Source organism: Prionailurus bengalensis, chromosome C2 (genome assembly GCF_016509475.1).
Source record: "Prionailurus bengalensis isolate Pbe53 chromosome C2, Fcat_Pben_1.1_paternal_pri, whole genome shotgun sequence".
NCBI classification, from domain to species: domain Eukaryota; kingdom Metazoa; phylum Chordata; class Mammalia; order Carnivora; family Felidae; genus Prionailurus; species Prionailurus bengalensis.
The window spans coordinates 117,015,645-117,035,062 of NC_057350.1; the positions used below are offsets into that span (position 1 = coordinate 117,015,645).

General features: G+C 36.3%; 1 pseudogene; it reads left to right on the forward strand.

The window, feature by feature from the left end:
- The window catches only part of LOC122491025, a 98,536-nt pseudogene that overhangs the window by 24,191 nt on the left and 54,927 nt on the right, over positions 1 to 19,418 (forward strand).

The following is a 19,418-nucleotide window of genomic DNA, read 5'->3' on the forward strand; positions in this document are numbered from 1 at the left end:
GTATGGCCACAGTTCTAAAAAGCTTAAAATTTGAACAAAAGAAAACTAAAAGATGGAAAGGATCAAGGGCCCCTTCGGAGATAGCTCAGAGCTCACCATAATCATATTTGGCAGTTTGGCCTCCATTTGTCCCTGGGAATGATTCTATAACCAACTCCTGCCAGGTTCTCCAAAGTCAGTAAAGAAAGCTGTAAGAGGAAGAGAACATTTTCTAATTATTGTGTGGCAATGGGCCAACTGTGTATCCTTGGAAACTCTATAAATTTTCTGGTCTTTCTATTTCTCCATTCCTTAAAGAGCTCTTTTTGATGTCTAGGAGCAGTCTGTGAGTGAATGTGAAGTGAAAGGCTGAGTATTCATTCTTCCCTGGTTCTTCCATTAATGGAATTGGAAAAAAACAAAAAACAAAAAACCAAAACAACAACAAAAAAACCCCAAACTTCAAGATATATGTGTTTTACTGCTAAAAACTAATTGCAACTTTTTGGAAGATACATTAGGTTTTAGGAGAAAGTTTGAAACTTAGCAAAGTTGTGCAAGTGTTGGAAATATGTTCTGATTGAATATGTGTCTATTTTGATTGGTCAGTGGTCATGGAACACTGTTACATGCTTGCAATGTCATACTTGGGCAGGGGCAAGTAATCACATACTCCTAGCTTCCATAAAGTTATATGGTCAGCCATTGATTAAGTAGTATTTGTTATGGTAACATAAATGACTATCCCAGTATGCTTAACGTGTTCAATGATGCTTTAAACATACGTGGAAAGAAAACATTAGAAATGAAAACATACACACACACACACAGATATACACACATAAACATTCATATACATGTAAATATTAACATATTATATATTTATATACAAAGTTATATATTATAATACACAAATATGCATACATAAGCACATATATACACATGCATTTTTTTACCTCATCTTCAAAAGGAAATGGTTGCCTTCACAGAATACAAAAATAAACAGAAATATAAATGTAGGGAAATTGAAAATAAATTGCAAAGACACAGCAATGCATATATATTAGCATTAACAACATGCAATATAGAAAAGGAGAATTCCATATTTTGTCAGCATACAGAGCCCAGTACACCCAAGAGAGACTTAATTAAGAAGCTTCTAAACTGCAAGTTTATTAAATGAGCATACTGAAGAGGCTAAATCTTTACTTTTAAATACAGTTTAGGAATCCTACCCTGCTGTTACTTACAGTTATGATCGTTTGTTTATCAGGAGTCTGCAATTTACAGTTGCTACTTATACATTAGATGGTATTACATTTTAAATGTGTTAATTTTTTTCTGGAGAAGAAATATTCCACTGGCATTTATTTATTAAGCATCAATATATAGATTTGCAAATATTATTTTTATTATAATTTAGAAAAGTCATTTGCAAGACATTTGAGAAACATAAAAACTTAAAATCTACAAATGACCTCACCAGCCAGGGAGAATAACAGTTATAACATTTGCATATCTTCATTGTCTTACGTAGATGGGTGCACACACAATTATGGAGACACAAATACACACACTCACATATTCACATGCAGATGTATACACAGCCACGTACTATGTCACAAGCTGCCAACTTTTTTACCTTGTTAAATTTGGGAGAGGACAGAAGACTTTATCTTTGGGACATACAAATACTTTGTGTGGTAAAATTCTCAATAAACCCTTAGCTATTAAAAGATAAAGATCTTACTATGGGCATTGAAAGTTTGAGATTATGAGGAACTATAAATTTCTGAAAAACAATATAGAAATAAATCTCTCTTCCGTGGTTGAATTTAAGGGTATATAATGGTGAGGTAGCCCAGAGACTTGAGCTGAAGAGAAAACAGATTTTGATTTTGCCCTCTCTTTGGCGGAGATGTGTTGTTGTCTCTGAACACCCCTTTTCTTCCTCTTCAGTAGCAGAATTTCAAATTTATTCAGGGAGGCACATGGTCCTGCAGCTAAAAGGGCCATTTCAATAAGATCTGGCCAATGAGATGTAAAAAGACATATTATGTAGCCCTACAAAGGAAATCTTCATCCACGTGAAAGAGCAAAACCTTTTTCCTCTTTCCTCCTGGGTAGAATAGGAAAATGATCACTGGAATTCAAATATCCTACTTGGACACATTGGGGAGGGGGCCTGCTTTATGCCTGCGAAGCCATAAGGTCTTCATCTTCCAGCCCAGCCCTAGACTGCTGCCTCCTGAGCTCTCTCACACTGTTATCTGGGGGGTTACTGTCAGAGCAGAATTCATTTCATGACTGACAAATTCTCACTGTGGTAGAGAAAACTGGAGGGAAATTATTTAGGGGCATAGGCAGTTTGTTTAGGGAGAGGTAGTCTGACTGTTGACAGATGACCCAATGTCGAGGAGACAGATGGGATCAGGAAGGTTTCAGTCTCAGTCTACAGGAGCTGTGGTGCCAGTAGCTAATTTGAAGGGGTGTCCCCCCACATTATAATTTCCTTTTTTTTTAATCACCAAGACTTCAGTGTAATATATGGAAATGGTTATATTCTGTTATTAGTTATAGTTTAGAAAATTAAGGAATATCACCTGTTTACAATATGGAGAGGCGGTTGTAAAGAAATGAAAGGTTATCTAGTAATTGCAAGAGTGAGCCAACATGAGGTGACTGGCTGAGTGGAAAACGAGCATGAACTTGTGGAACATTCAAGCATTTCTCTCATATTCTCAGAAATAATTGTTGAGGGGCACCTGGGTGGCTCAGTCAGTTAAGCGTCTGAGATCAGGGCATGATCTCACGGTTCATGGGTTCGAGCCCCACGTCAGACTTTGTGCTGACAGTTCGGAGCCTGAAGCCTGCTTCAGATTCTGTCTCTCCCTCTTTCTCTGCCTTGCCCTGCTCATGCTCTCTCTTTCTCTCTCTCAAAAATAAATAAATTAAAAAAAAAGAAAGAATTGTTAGGGGGACCCCAGTAAAAATCTGGACTTTATAACACAGGATAACTTGTTTTCCAGTGGAATGGCAATAGAGAATGACAGTTCTGAAGATGAAACGGTGGAGATGTGGAGTTATTAATGCATAGCCATAAAACCCATAGGATAGCTTTGAAACCCTATTAGTTGTCAGAGTAGTAGTTTTAAATGTTTTCTTTTCTTTTTTCTTTTCTTTTTGTTTCTTATTTATTTTTTAAGTTTATTTATCTATTTTGAGAGAGAGAGAGAAAGGCAGAGAGAGAGGAAGAGAGAATCCCAAGCAGACTCCACCCTGTCAGAGCAAAGCCTGACCCATGGCTTGATCTCATAAACCGTGAGATCATGAGTTCAGATGCTTCAAACCGACTGAGCCACTCAGGATCCCCTACATTTATTGTAAAGAAAGGTTATACATAGTCTAAGTAGTCTTCCCCTGAAGACTTACTTCATAAAATAAACACCTAAGTTCCTCATCTATGTTTTTTAGGGAATGAGCTTAAAAAAGGAAAAGTTCAACATTTTTAGACTTGTAAGGAATGAACATAGCATGATACAAGACAAGGACATATCTAGCAATTCTGACAATTCCATGGTGGCTTTTAAATGCAGTGAGTTGGGGCGCCTGGGTGGCTCAGTCGGTTGAGCATCTGACTTCGGCTCAGGTCATGATCTCTCGGTCCGTGAGTTCGAGCCCCGCGTTGGGCTCTGTGCTGACAGCTCAGAGCCTGGAGCCTGTTTTGGATTCTGTGTCTCCATCTCTCTCTGCCCCTCCCCTGTTCATGCTCTGTCTCTCTCTGTCTCAAAAATAAATAAACGTTAAAAAAATTAAAAAAAAATAAAATAAATGCAGTGAGCAACAATTAAGAGGACTACGAGACCTGAAAGTTGAAATCAGTTGATAAGTAAAAGAACACAGGAAGAGAATTAGAAACTATATGAAGTAAAGAATAAAAATGAAAATCTAACATATGTTAAGGGGTCACTTGAAAAGCCAGAAAAAGACATTTTCATTCTTGAAGAAAACCTCTGGAACAGAACAACAAATTTTTTTTTCAGAGTGCTAAAACCATAATTTGATAAAGCTAAAACACATTTTTGAATATTTTTTGTACAAAAAATTCTTCCAAAGCAACGTTTCTCATTTTTTATTGTGTTAACATTATTTTAAGTATCCATAAGCTTTCCTTTGGCCAAATAATTTACTTCAAATGCTGTTTTGTATCTTTAGCTGTGTATCATTTATATTATTTCTAGCACTTTAATTTTGGTGGTCAATATTTTAGGCTAAAATTAATTACTGATTTTTTGAAGAGTTTTTCATTTATTACTTTTTTAAGACATACTTTTTTCAGAAGTTGTCTATAGTAAAGAAAAGAAAAGGTAATTTGTCTTTTTAAAATTTAGACTACTTAAACTTTGTCAAGCTATCTCTTTTTTAAAAGTTTTTTAAATGTTTATTTTTGAGAGAGAGAGAGAGGATGAGCAAGGGACAGGTGGAGAGAGAGGGAGACACAGAATCCAAAGCAGGCTCCAGGCTCTGAGCTGTCAGCACAGAGCCTGATGTAAGCCTTGAACCCACAAACCATGAGATCATGACCTGAGCTGAAGTAGGACGCTTAACCAACTGAGCCACCCAGGCGCCCCTGTCAGGCTTTTTTCATGGTAGAAAGAAGGAAAGGAAAAGGAAGAAAGAAAGAAAGAAGAAAGAAAGAAAGAAAGAAAGAAAGAGAGAGAGAGGGAGAGAGAGAGAGAGAAAGAAAGAAAGAAAGAAAGAAAGAAAGAAAGAAAGAAAGAAAGAAGAAAGAAAGAGAAAGGAGGGAGGGAGGGAAGGAAGGAAAGAAGGAAAAGAAAGAAGGAAGTTGAGGTTTGTATTATTCTAATTCTTGTAAATAGTAACAAACAGCAACAAGGAAAATGTTTCACTCTTAAGACCACTATTTGGGGCCTAGGTACCAATTGCTACTAGATGAGTCATCAGGCATTGTTTTTAGGATTCTGGGGGGTTGGAAGGAGAATATTTACATTACATATACATCTTTTTAAAAATAAGATACCTTTAGAGTACCAATGCTAATTCATGACCTGAGAACTTTTACTTCATTTCTTCTATGTAACAACAAAATCTCCTGTCTTTCACACTGGGAATTCTGGTTCACAAGGATACTGGATATAAGACAATTAGAATATTCTACATTTATTTCCTTTACAACTACTTTATACACATAACAGTCTGAGAATAATATGGATTACCACCACAAAATATGATTATGAAACAGTTAAAACAATTTTGCATATACTCTCCCCATGCTCCCCCCCCCCTTTTTAGGTTTGTAATATAGCTACTATTACAGATCGTATTGACTATATATTACAGCCTTTCTTTAACCCTTTTATAATCTTAGCTCTCGAGGAACAATGTATTTAATGCTCATCACCAGTTTCCATGTAAATATCTCTCTAGTACTTTTGATGCCTAAAGTTGATCTTATAGTAGGTATCTCAGGAAAGGTCACTGTAACAATATTCTCCAAGGTCTGCCATTTTGATAACCTTTTGCTTCTGCCCTCTGTACTTGAAGATCATTTTTGCTATGCTAAAAATGTCTTTGGTTTACATTTTCTTTCCTGGAATATCTTAAATACATTACTCATTTTCTTTGATGATAGAGAGTTGCTGTCAAAAGTTCTGATGATAGGGGTGCCTGAGTGGCTCAGTTGGTTAAGCGTCCGACTTCGGCTTAGGTCATGATCTCACAGTTAGTGAGTTTGATCCCCCCATCGGGTTCTGTGCTGACAGCTCAGAGCCTGGAGCCTGCTTTGGATTCTGTGCCTCCCTTTCTCTCTGCCCCTCTCCTGTTTGCACTCTGTCTCTCTCTATATACATATCAAAAATAAACATTAAACAAAGATTTTTAAAGTTCTGATGATAATCTAATTTTATTTCACATATAAATCACAGAATCATTTTGCTGAATTCCCCATGGTATATTTTATTTTTCTTAAAGTCCAGGAATTTTATAAATTGTTCTGATGTTGGTCTTTCTGGATTAATATTATCAGGTACAAAGTGAATTCTTTCAATATGTATTTTCAAATCCATGTGTTTGTTTCAAGAACAATGTATGGAGTTATAGGTCTTAATATTGCTTCTGCTCCCTTGTTTTGGTTTTGCTCCTCTGGGACTCCTATATTCACATGTTGGGTCTACTTTGCCCACCTCCATGCTTTGTCTCTTTCTTTCAAAAAAATTTTTTTAATCTTCATTTCCTTTTTTTTAAAAAACCTTTCATTTTCTTTACCTTTGTAATAGCCCCAAGGAAGGATATTGTTTCATTTTCTCTTGAGTTTCTACCAGCTTAGTCTTCATATCTAAAAATTTTCCTTATATTTAGATTTTTCCTTAACTTCTATCACTGATTTCTGAGTTTCTCAAATTCATGTTTCTGTTGTTCTTTTATGTCCTGAATCTTTTTTTAATGTCTTTTTCTTTAAGCCACCCTAACTTTAATGTCTTTTAACTTATTTTGGAATAGTATGTAATAGTTTGGGGGTTTTTTAAAGGGTTTCCTGAGTGGTTCAGTGGGTTGATTTAGGGTCAGGTCATGATCCCAGGGTCATGGGATCCAACCCATGTTGAGATTCTCTCTCTCTCTCTCTCTCTCTCTCCACCACCCCCCCCCCCCGCCCCTCTTCCCTGCTTGAGCTCTCTCTCTATAAATAAATAAATAAATAAATAAACAAAATGAATGAAGTGTGCTGTTATAGCATGCTATCCTTGCCCTTACAAATTTTTTTTTAATTTTTTTTTCAATGTTTATTTATTTTTGGGACAGAAAGAGACAGAGCATGAACGGGGGAGGGGTAGAGAGAGAGGGAGACACAGAATCGGAAACAGGCTCCAGGCTCTGAGCCATCAGCCCAGAGCCTGACGCGGGGCTCGAACTCACAGACCGCGAGATCGTGACCTGGCTGAAGTCGGACGCTTAACTGACTGCGCCACCCAGGCGCCCCGTTGCCCTTACAAATTTTATGTTACTCTTCTTTATTCTTGTAATGTAACTTTATACGGTAATTTACATTGATATATTTATGTTGCATATTTTATGTGAACTTACTTTATCTGCATTTTTAGAATAGAGCTTAGTGCAACTAGCTTGCTAACTTTAAAGAGTTCTCCATTCATGTAAGCTAAAATGCATACCCCAAAAATAAAAAAAAATTGTTAAGACGTATAAACAAAGCGGCATGCATTGTCTATAGGAAGTTGGTTGTTTATGGAAGGAAGAGGAATAAAAACAGGGATGGAAATAAGGAAAATAAACACATAAAAAAAAGAAGAAAGCCTCATGTGGACAAAGGGTGATAATGCCATGAATTAAGGAGCATCATTAGTGCCATCTTTTGCACCTGAGGTCCTCCCACAACAAGAGGACTTTATGAAGAGAATGTGTGTTTATTGTATAAAAAATGGAAACCATAGGAAAGATAAAATTTAAATCACCTTTAATTCTATCACTTAGGGATAATCACCAGGAACATTGTGAAACTCTTTTCTTGTCTTTTGTCCTGTGTGGATGTATGTGTGTATTATGCAATATTCACAGTCTATGCTCTCTCTGTTCACATGAGAATCCATAATTCTAATCACTCTATAAAGTTCATGTCTTTTCAATTGACATTATATAATTTGAGTTCTCTAATTCCTGTTTCTGTTCTTGACAAATTTTCTTGAATAGTTTTCTTAACTGTTTTTAATCTTTTTTGAAGTAGTATGTAATAGTTTTGATTTTGATTTATTTATTGTTTTTAATGTTTAGTTATTTTTGAGAGAGAGAGACAGACAGACAGAGTATGAGCTGGGGAAGGAGCAGAGATAGGGAGACACAGAATCTGAGGCAGATTCTAGGCTCTGAGCTGTCAGCACAGAGCCCGACATGGGGCTCGAACCCACAACCCACAAGATCATGACCCGAGCAGAAGTTGGATGCTTAACTGACTGAGCCACCCAGGCGCCCCTAGATTTTATTTTTAGAAGTATGTCATTACAGCATGTTTCCACTGTCTTTAGGAATATTATGGAACTTATTTTGTTCCTTTTGTAACTTTATATGGTATTTTACCTTGATACATTTCTAGTACTTATTTTATTTGAGTTTACCTTATGTGTATTTATAGAATGAGGCTTGGTGTAGAGAGCTTGCCAACTTCAAAGAATTCTCCATTGATATGAACCAAAAAGGCTTTTTGAAGTATACCTTCCAAATCATAATTAATAATAACTATATAGGTGTTGGTTATATGTTGTTATAATAATTTAACACTTGTTACTTAAAATTTACATCATGAATATTACTGATTGATGCCAATTTTTGCTATTATATAGCTGTGATTGGCATTCTTGGGCATAGATACTGGCCTAAGCAACCAATTAGTTCTTCAGAATACATTCCTAGAAATTGAATTATAGTCATAGGGCATGTATTTCCTTATTTTTAATCAGAAATGTTAAAAGTTTGCAAACCATCAAGGTGTTCATTTCATCACTGTCATCGATTATTTGTCAATTTCATAGGCTAAAAATCGTATCTTTATTTTAATATTATTTCTTTGATGAAGAATAAAGTTAAACTTAATATTTTATTGATATTTTAATTATGAATTATTGGTTTTGTAATTTATTTTATAAATTATTTTTCACATCCACAACACCCCAAATCTATCTCACTAAATGGCCCTTCCATCCACTCAGCTCTTATATGATGAAACCATGACTCAATTGCTTCTCACTCTCGATTACCATTTATATTTAGTCCTTTCCCAAGTTCTCCAGATTATGCCTTCAAAAAATATATGTATAAAATCTGCCCAGTTTTCTCCATGCTCATGGCTAACATTTTAATCTCAGCTACCTGGTCTCTGAGTTTCTCTTCCCCCTCTACCATTTTCCACAATGCAGTCACTCTGATTTGCAAATATGATTATCTCTAATGCTTTATGGCTGAAAGACTTTCCCAAACACAAGATGTTGTACTAGCTCTTTTATGACATTCTTATTTTTATTAGATTCCAATAAAATACATTATGTTTTCTTCATCATTCTTTTCTAGAAATACAAAAATTTGGGGCTGTATTTTTCCTTTGATATGAGATAACTTATTTAAATTTCCTGGTGGAAGAAACTCTTTATTATTATTACTAGTAATTGAGAACTAATTGCACTGTAGTCTGATAATGTTGTTTGTATTCTTGTTTTTTGAGTTATTTGTAACCTAACATACAGATGATTTTGGTAGATGTTTATGTACACTTGAAAAACAAGGCATATCCTGTACTCTGAGGAAAAAGTGCTTATTATATATCTGTAGACTCTATCTTACGGTTTTCAGGTCTTCTGTGTCCTTGCTAACATTTTGTTCTCTTGATGTATTTAGATCTGAGCAAAGTGTGCTAAAGTTTCCTATTTTTAATATGTGTCTGTTTCTCCTTTCATGTCCTATCATTTCTGCTCTATGAAAGCTGTACTGATATTTGGTGAATAGATATTAATATCTTCACTGTGAATGGTAGCCTTTAGCATTATAGAGTGTCCTACTTTGTATTAATTCTTCTTGGCCTGAATTCTACCTTGTTTTAGATCAAGATCATGGCCCCCACTTTCTTCTTACTTGCCTTTATTTGATATATTTTTGCTCCTACTTTTATCTTTCACCTTTTCAATTCACTTTATTTTAGTTATGTCTTTTGCATACAACATAAAGTTGAATTCTGCTTTCTTATTTAATCTGAAAATCTTTTTCTTATATTATGTAAGTTAAGCTCACTAACATATATTGATACAACTAATATGTTTGTCTCAGTTCTATAGTAGAGTATTATATTTTATAAATGTATGCATGTAGGTATGCCATTATATTAGCTGTTTGCTTTGCTATTTTTTTCTTTATTGTTTCCTTTGCTATTTGGAAAGGTTTGGACTTTTTTAATCGTTAGTTTTATACTGATACCTTCCTACAATACTTTTATCCACAACTTTGTGCTGAAACTATTTGTGTTTTCCTATTATCAGTATTAATGTCAGAAAGTAACTGTTTTATTTCCTCTCTGTTAGTATAATCTTAGTGTTGATGTTTGTTGAACAAAATATACTTAAGCTTCTAGTTCTTATCAGTGTTATATGTTTTCACTCCTATTACCGGTGAGTCAATCATCAAGTTTATTCCACTTACCATTTACTCTATGCCTCTTCTTCCCATGTTTTAATTGGTTGCATTATTTTTCTGACATCAGATCCTGTAGTATTCACACTGCATTCTGTCATTTTTATCTCCATCTTTTAGTCTGTAAACGCTTACTGCCGAGCCCTGAGACCTTATATGAAGAAGCTTCTCCACATATTATGTTTTTCTGAAGCTCTTTCTGTAGTATATTCCTCAGGAAAGGTTTATCAGAATAACATTCTTTCAAGTATTGCATGTTCATAAATCTTTGTAGCCTAGATATCAAAAGGATGTTTGGCTGGGTATAAAAACCTCTGTTCGTGTCTTTTTTATTCCTTGAGTACTCGAACAAAGTTACTTTATTGTTTTGTAGTTTAAAATGTTGATGCTGAGAAATTTGATGTTACTTTCATTTTATTTCCTTTAATTTTTAGTTGATTTGTATGTGTGTGTGTTGGTGTCTGGATTTCCAAAGGTAATTTTTCCTTAACTTTAAAGTCTCATAATTTTACTAGGCTCTGTCTTGGTTTTCACTGCTCTGGTTCCATCTACTCAAAGTCTTCTTGATTTTTTCTAGAAAAATTTTATTGAACTGTGGTTTTAAATTTTTTTTCTGTTTCAGTACTTTAGTGTCCATCTTTAAGAACAACTTATTAAATACTTAATTAAATATTTAACTCTGTAGGTTTTCTCCATCAGTTTTTCAAATCCTTTTATTATCTTTCTTTATCTTTTTGTTCTCTTTTCATTTGCTAGCTATTTATCTTACCTCCTTTATGGTGTTCTGTTTGGTGTCTATTCACTTCAGTGTTCTGCTTACTTTAGTTTTATTTCTGAATATTTTTCTTTTTTTTTTTGCCAGTTTTTCTTTCCGATCTTCCTATCATCTAGCCATGTAAGTTCTGAGATTTAAAATTTCTTAATTGTGCTATTCCTCCAAAATTTCTACTATTTTCTTTATATAACTTAGAAATATTACGTTAGTGTTCCCATCTGTTTAGAGGCCATGTTTTATTCCTGATGTGTTCTTATTGTCTGTTGAAACACATCACTATTTTTGCAACAACTTTTGTTGGAGTGAGATTGTATTTTTCCCCCACACTTAAAAAATATTTATTTATTTTGAAAGAGAGTAAGAGAAAGAGAGAGAGAGCACAAACAGGAAAGGGACAGAGAAAGTGAATCCCAAGCAGGTTCCATACTGATAGCAGGGAGGTGGGGCTCAAACTCACGACTATGAGATCATGACCTGAGTGAAAATCAAGAGTCAGATGCTTAACTGAGCCACTTAGACATCCCCCTCCCAACATTTTTAAAAGGGATAGATTTCCTAAGCTGTTAGAAAGAGGCTCCTTGGAAGGGGAGTAGGCAATAGTGTAGCTTTTCCAATATTATGGTGCTGTGGTCTAAATGTTTGTGTCCCCTTAAACTGATATATTAAAAGCTTAATCCCTAATGATGATCGTATTGGGACATGAAGCTTTTAGGGGGTGCTGAAGTCATAAGGGCAAAGCCCTCATGAATGGGATTAGTGCTTTATAAAAGAGGCTCCAGAGAGATTCCTAGCACCTTCCACCATATGAGGACACAGCAATAAAGTGCCAGCTACAACCAGAGAGAGAACCCTCCCCTGACCATTCTAGCACCCTGATCTGGGCTTTCACCTACCAAAACTGTAAGAAATAAATTTCTGTTGTTTAAAGCTACACAGTCTATGGTATCTTGTTATAGCAGACTGAATGGACTGAAACATAATATTTCAAGGGTTTGCTCTTTTGCTGTTACCAAAGGTGCTGAAAATATAGCCTTTCCATATAGATTTGTCTGCTCAGAAAGATTTTCAGACCTCAGAGCTACACATAGCCCATAAGCTCTACAAGCTTTATCAACCTGGATGGTGCTTTCAGTATTGGGTGTTGTATTATGCTTCAAAGTACCCTTTGGAAACTATGTCCTCCTTTCCAATCCCTTCCACCATCTGATACTTCAACCTCTATTTATTTCAGTCATTTCTGCTCAATTTTATTTCTGTCATTAGGTGTGTTTGTTCTTCCCAGTTTTCCCAGAGGGAGTTGTGTCCTTCCAGAAGTCAGAAGAGGTTGAGGAGGGGGTTACTGAATACTTAACTAATTCTCAAGGCCATGAATGTTCCTTTTCTCCTTGGTTTGTGGTATGTGCTATAATATTTTTTTCATTCTTAGCTTGTCCCACAGCACATCTGCTGATTTGTGTAGGCCTTTGCACTAGTTTAGCCATGTACATCTATATTTTGTAGTTTCTTTATGTTAATAACTTGTAAAATTATAGAACATTATAATTTTAGATTTGAAAAAATCTTGAGGTAACCCCTACAATAATAACGAATTTTCAAGATTAAAAAAAGAAAATCTCAGATCTTCTCATGCTCACAAGATTTATAGCTATTACCACACATTGTAGTATTTAATCACCTCCACAATATTACATTGTATCTCAACTCAGCAAATAGATGGGAAGTACCTCAAGTTTGAGGACAATGTCTCATTCATCTTTGGAATCTTCTATAGTTATCTGGGATGAAGCTATGGGTATATGGGGAATTTACAAGGTACTTAATGAAGTGAAGTAAAATAAACAAATTTGATTATTCAATATTTATTGAGAACTTCCTATGTCTAAGAGGTTCTAGACACTTCTTAGGTAAGAAAGATTCTTTTAATACCCTGGTTTATTAGAGCTTATATTGTCCCACAAGTAGGCAGACCATGAAAAATGAACATGACAAACATGTAAATTATGTAGAATGTTAAAAGATTAAGAGCATGTGGAGCACAGAAAGAGAGATGTGGAATGGAGAATATAATTTTTAATAGTATAATCATCATGAAAATAGTGACATTTGAGGCAGACTTAAAGCAAATGAAAGACCTGATCATGAAGATACTTGGGGAATGTTCTAAGCCAAAAGAATGGACAATGCCAAAGCCCTATGATGATAGCATATCTTCAGAAAAGAACAGTAAGGAAACTAATGTGGCTGAAGACACAGCAAACAAGGAAAAGAATTATAGGACTTCACCTAACTGACAGGCTGGTGAGAGGGGGTGCTGTATAAAACAGAAGCTGGAGTTAGATCTTGTTAGTTTCAGATGCCATGGTAATGATTTTGGCTTCCACCCTGAAAGAGGGAGGAATTACAGAGTTTAAGTAATAAGGAATATCATGATCCAGCTATTTTTTAAAAAAAGATTACTCCGACAGCTGTGTTGAGAATGCAAGATAGGAGAAGGAAAGGTGGCAACAGGAAGACCAGTGAGGAGGCCACGTCAGTAACGCCAATGAGAGGATGGTGGCTTGACCAGGTGATAGCAATTGAGGTGGGACAAACTGGTCAGTTTATAGGCAGAACCAACACGATTTTTAAATATATTAGATACACAATGTAAGAGAATCAAGGATGGTCCTAAGGTTCTTGGCTTTAGCAACTGATAGGGTTTGTTTATTCTGGTTTCCTCAGGACTTTCCCAGCTGTATCAGTGAAAGCCTTTCATCCTGAGAATTCCCTCAGTCCCCAGAAAACTTGGATAGTGGGTCCCCCTAGCAACCAAAACAAAAGCATTGCAGTCCCCTGAAGCTCTAAGTAGAGTGGATTTTTGTGGGAAAGCCAGCCGTCCAGTTTGGGACACATTAAGTTTGAATTATCTATGATAGTTCTGAGTGGAGACATTGAGCAGGTGGTTGAATATACACATGTGGAGTTCAGGAGAATGGTCTGGACTGGAGATACAAATTTGGGAGTTGTTGACTTACAGATAATGTGTACATTCCAGAGTCTGGATAAGGCCATCAAGAGAATAAGTGAAGATAGGGGCAAAAATCCAACATGAAGAGGATCAAAGAAGAGAAGAATTGGGCACAAGAAGATTGAGAAGGAAAAAGCACGGAGGTGGGATAGAAACCAAAAAATTGTGGTGAGCTAAAAACCAAGAGAAGAAAGCATACTAAGGAGGGGGTGAATGATCAATGGTGTAAATAAATGTCAATGAAGAGTCTAGTAAGAAGAGGGCAGAGATCATGACTACTAAATTTAGCAACATGGAGGTGACCCTAAAAAGCAAGGTCTGGGTGATGGGGTGGACACAAGAGCATAATTGGAAAGGGCTACAGGGAAAGGTGGAGAGGAATTAAAGACAGCAGATATGTGGCATTACTTCCAGGAGTTTGTGGTAAATTTTCAGAGAATCGGAGAAGCAGCTGGCAGAGAATTTAGGTTAAGAAAATATTTTCAGGTAAGGGAAATAATATCACGTTTGCAAATTACTGGTAATGACCTAGTAGCGAGAGAAAAACTGATTGTATTTTCTCTCAATACAATCAGAAGAAGGAGAAGAAATGTAAGGGATTTTCTTAAGTACATAAAAGGATAGATTCCACAACAAAAACAAGTTACTAGACAAATGCAGATTTAAACTGCCTACAGCAGACTTTCACCAAAAAATGAGATGAAAACAAATTAAATGAAATAATATGATGTGATATGAAAAAGAAAATGACAGTAAAACAGGCAGGAGTTTTTCAAAATATTAACTACTGAAGTTTGTGCTATAATCCCCTAGGTGAAACTTTAATCTATCAATATGCTAGTTCAAGACCAAATTGTTTAGTGAAGAGAATGACCCAAAGGTATTGCATAATCTTCATTCTCCACAAAATATTTGCTTGCCATTTACTAAGTTAGAAAAAGGTACTACCAGTAAGTAGTTTAGAAGGCTTTCCAACCAATATGTATTGAAACAAAGATCAGTTTCAGAGCAAAAATTTCATTAACTCAATTATCTGCATTCTCAGCACTGTTTTCAATTAAGAAAATTATAATGTTTTCTGTATCGAATTGGGATGATATACTCTTCAGAACCTTCTTTGAACTCCCACTTTCATGGTCTACAATGATTCTACTGGATATAAATAGAGGTGTATTGTTTTTTTCCTTACGTTACTTTTCTTCACTTCTCAGTTTCTTTATTATTTTTATTTGTACTTAATTTAACTTATTTATTTTGAGAGAGAGAGAGAGAGAAAGAGAGAGAGAAAGCATGACCAGGGGAGGGGTGGAGAGAAAGGGAGAGAGAGAAAATCCCAAACAAGCTCTGTGCTGTCAGCACAGAGCCCAACAGGTCTCAAACTCACAAACTGTAAGATCATCACCTGAGCCAAAATCAAGGGTCCCCCGCTGAACGGACTGAGCCACCCAGGCACCCCATTTCTTGGTTTCTTTAAAGTAACCATCAACACGTTTTGATATTAAAATAAAGTCCATATAATTTTTTAGCTAAATAGTTCTTTAGGTTGCAACCCACTTTGCTAACTCACCTAAATGAAGAGGGGATTTTTAAAAATGTTTATTTATTTTTGAGAGACAGAGAGAGAGAGAGAACGAGTAGGGGAGGGGCAGAGAGAGAGGGAGACACAGAATCCAAAACAGGCTCCAGGCTCTGAGCTTTCAGCACAGAGCCCCACTCGGGACTCAAACTCATGAATCCTCGAGATCATGACCTGAGCTGAAGTTGGATGCTTAACTGACTGAGCCACCCAGGCACCCCGAAGAGGGGATTTATCAGCAAAAGGCAGGGAGATGAAAACCAGACCAGATGACAGTAATTATAGAAGAGGTGCTAATTAACACTATCAAAATGAAACAAATGTGCTTTTGTTAATGTGTCACTTGCACGCTATTGCTCCCCAGCCTGAAGAAATATCCAGTCTATGATGACACCATTGTGTTCTGTCATAATAGTGCTATTAATACATCTGAACGGAGACTAAGCAAGATTTTGCAGCTGTCAGACAAAAGGTATGTCCTTTCGTTTCCAGTTACTTTTTCCATTCTACTATTATTTTATTATAATTATTTAAATGTTTTAGGCCATAATCTAAAATACAGACAGACATAGAAGTCCTAAAGAGTTTATGTTATCTGAAAGGTCTAAATACATCTTATGAAATTGTATTATGTGACTTTTATAATCCTGTGGAAATGCTTGAATCTGCCTTTTCATGCTGAATACAATGAATTTTATGAAGTCAGCCGATTTAAAAAGTAATCGGGAATGTTTAAACCCGGCAGCGGAGGCTGCACGCTTTCTCTCTCTTCTCTCAAAAACATACCAGAGTGAGAAATAAGAACTAAAAATAGAGTGTATTCTATCCTTAATATAAGCGGAGAATGGCAATAATCACACACGCACATGGCCTCTGAAGAATATGGGCCTGATACAACAAAATTCGAAGCAAATCAACAGAGGACATAGAGTTTCAATATGTAGCCTTTCTTGTTTTTAATCTCTAGAGGATAATAAGTGAAGCAATTCCTGAGTGGTGCTACAGCAAACTTAGGATGAGGAAGGAGGGCCTGAAAGGGGAGAGAAGTGAGCCAGGAGGAAAGCAGGAAGGCTCCCTGGGGCCTTATCCCCAGGACTGCCCTTCAGCAATGAGCAGTCCACCCCGAAAGAGAAATCCCTGCCCCGGGTCAGGCACTTCAGAGAGTCTCCTGTGTCTTGTCTATCAGAAACAGGCAAAAGCAGAGTCATGAATACATGTATAGGCCCCTCTGTCATAGCGAGTTCGATGCTCAGCCCTGGCACCACACAATTAAACATGGGCTCTCGCGGCTGACACCATTCACTCTCTGGGACAACTCTTATTCACGCAATTCTCTCCTTTTTTAAGTTTATTTATTTATTTTGAAGGAGAGGGGGATGGGAGAGGGACAGAGTGAAAGCAGAGATAATCCCAAGCGGGCTCCACGCTGACAGCATGGAGCCTGCTGTGAGGCTCGAACTCAGGAAGGGTGAAATGATGACTTGAGCCGAAATCAAGAGTATGACTCTTAACCGACCAAGCCACCCAGGAGCCCCTCGTTCACAGCATTCTCGCTGAATGCATCTGTAAGCCTTGGTGACCTGCAGGTTGTGCCGTAAGGATGGGGGCAGTTTCAAGCTCAAGGAGGATTTTTGTAGCCAAAGCAACTAGGGAAGGGAAAGAGACAAATCAAGTAACTTGCAAATTCTTTCAGTTCAGATAGTATGAGCGTAATATTTCCTGTACAATATGTATTTCCCAATAGTGCCGACTTTCTATTTTCTCCCTCTTCTTCATGTTCTATCGCTTAGTTCCTGGGGTACTTAGAGTTCCCGACTGCACTTTGTAACAGTCACACACAGGGACTGAGGGATATTTCACAACGTTAAACAACTTACATTCTTCTTATATTTATATAAATGTAGGTCTAGATGTAACAGGATACGTACAGATCCCTGGCATTGGTAGCTACATGGAAACTGAACACTAAGATTGTATTTTAATAACATATTTACTAAGATTTAATCGCTATAGAGAGTGGTTGCTGCTGGTCACACTAGATAAAGATTTTATCTCTTTTTATCTCATTTTATTTGAAAGAATTGAGCAACATACTGCTGTTTTTGGTTTTCTTTAGAACGTTTCAGCATTGGAGTATTGAAAGAACTATATAGTTTTAGATTTTAAGAGACAGTGAAAGCCTGATATGAGTAGAGCAGTTTGGAGAAAACATTACAAAATATTTTAATTGTATCAATACAAGTTATATGTTACCCCATTATAAAGCTCAGATATGGTCCACAATTGTCAAACCACCAGAAAATAGGTATTGAGGCTGCGTGTAGGATCTTTCTACCATTGACTACAGTCATTTCAGGCTAAGCTCTTTCCTCAAAACAATTTTCAAGATTAAAAATAAAATAATTGAGATTAGTCCACTAAAAGGCAAAGTTTTAGCAGAATTCGTGTTTAAGGCAATATCTACTTTCTTGAAGGATATTTTGGGGAACACAAAAACCTCATTTATATATAGGCAGACTAAGCAGCCAACAAAAGCACTTGAGTCACAGGTCTTTCACCACTTCTAGTCAGGCTGACATGTTCTCATGACCGTGAAACTACTGAGATCAGGAAGATGCTGGCAGATATACCCATGGCCGAGGACTGGGCTAAAGTGGTCAGAGAATGCATAAAGTATTGACGCTGTCTGCTCAAGCTGCCTCACCCACCGCCTCAACATCCATGGGAACACGGAATAGCCGAACAACAGAACATAAGCAATACACCTGCCCAGGCCTCTAGCTAAGAGTCTAATGGTCAACGGGGTTAACTGGGAGAGAGTTCAAGGAGGGTCCGCTCTCAGGAATCTTCACCCAATGCTGAGCTCCTCCACAGCCTTAAGAAACTGGAAACAAAACACTGATGGGGCCAATGAAAAATTTCACTCAAGGGGAGAAAAACAACATAACAGATGACAGAAAAGTCAAGAAAACATTTTGGAACACTTATTCCAAAAAATAGAATGCACATTTATAAAATGTGCCTCTGAACCTTTAAGCAAATTTGAAAAGACGGACTCTGTGAATAATAAAATCTGTAAATAATACTACTTATGCCTTATCCTTTCTAGATCTATAGGTTCTATTATTGAATTACTCTTCTGAAACAATATTTAAAATATTAGTGATAGTATATACATTTATCTTTAGTATTTTTCTGTGAAACATAATGCAGAACACAAATAAAAATATATCAAAAATAGATGGTTAAAAATACAACAGGAAAATATGAAAACTCAAAGTAATGTGTACAGTATTAATATTGTAAAATTTTCAATGGTAAAACACTGAATTAAAACAGTGAGCATTTTTTATTCATAAGGGGCCATATGAAATTTAATTTTATGAACAGTTGTTCACGTACCAAATACCATAGCATCAATGCCATCAAGGTGATCGAAAGAAAAAAGTTCTAACGAAAAATCAACTATGGTTTGAGATGATTGACCTCAGAAAGAAGCATAACTCCACCAAGGAAGATAAGTTGTCCTTCATTCAGGAAAACAATAAAAGTTCAGTATATCTTATCACTTATCTAGGAAATCAGTACAGGATAAAATTTTGAGTCTGCAAACCCAGTAGGTGTTTATTTAAAATTTGTAGAGTTGTAATGTTCTACTAATATGCTACGCAGTTGTTTCAAAGGACATGGATTATTGAGATGAAAGTTTTAACATTTTTCTCTCAGTTACCTGAATGTATCACCACAATTTGGAGACCACTGGGAATTCTGCAGTAATGGTGGCTACACTTGGGGTGAGCAGAGCATAACAGACAGAGTTGTGGAGTCACAGTGATGCATACCTGAAACTTATGTAACATTGTGTGTCAACCATTCTT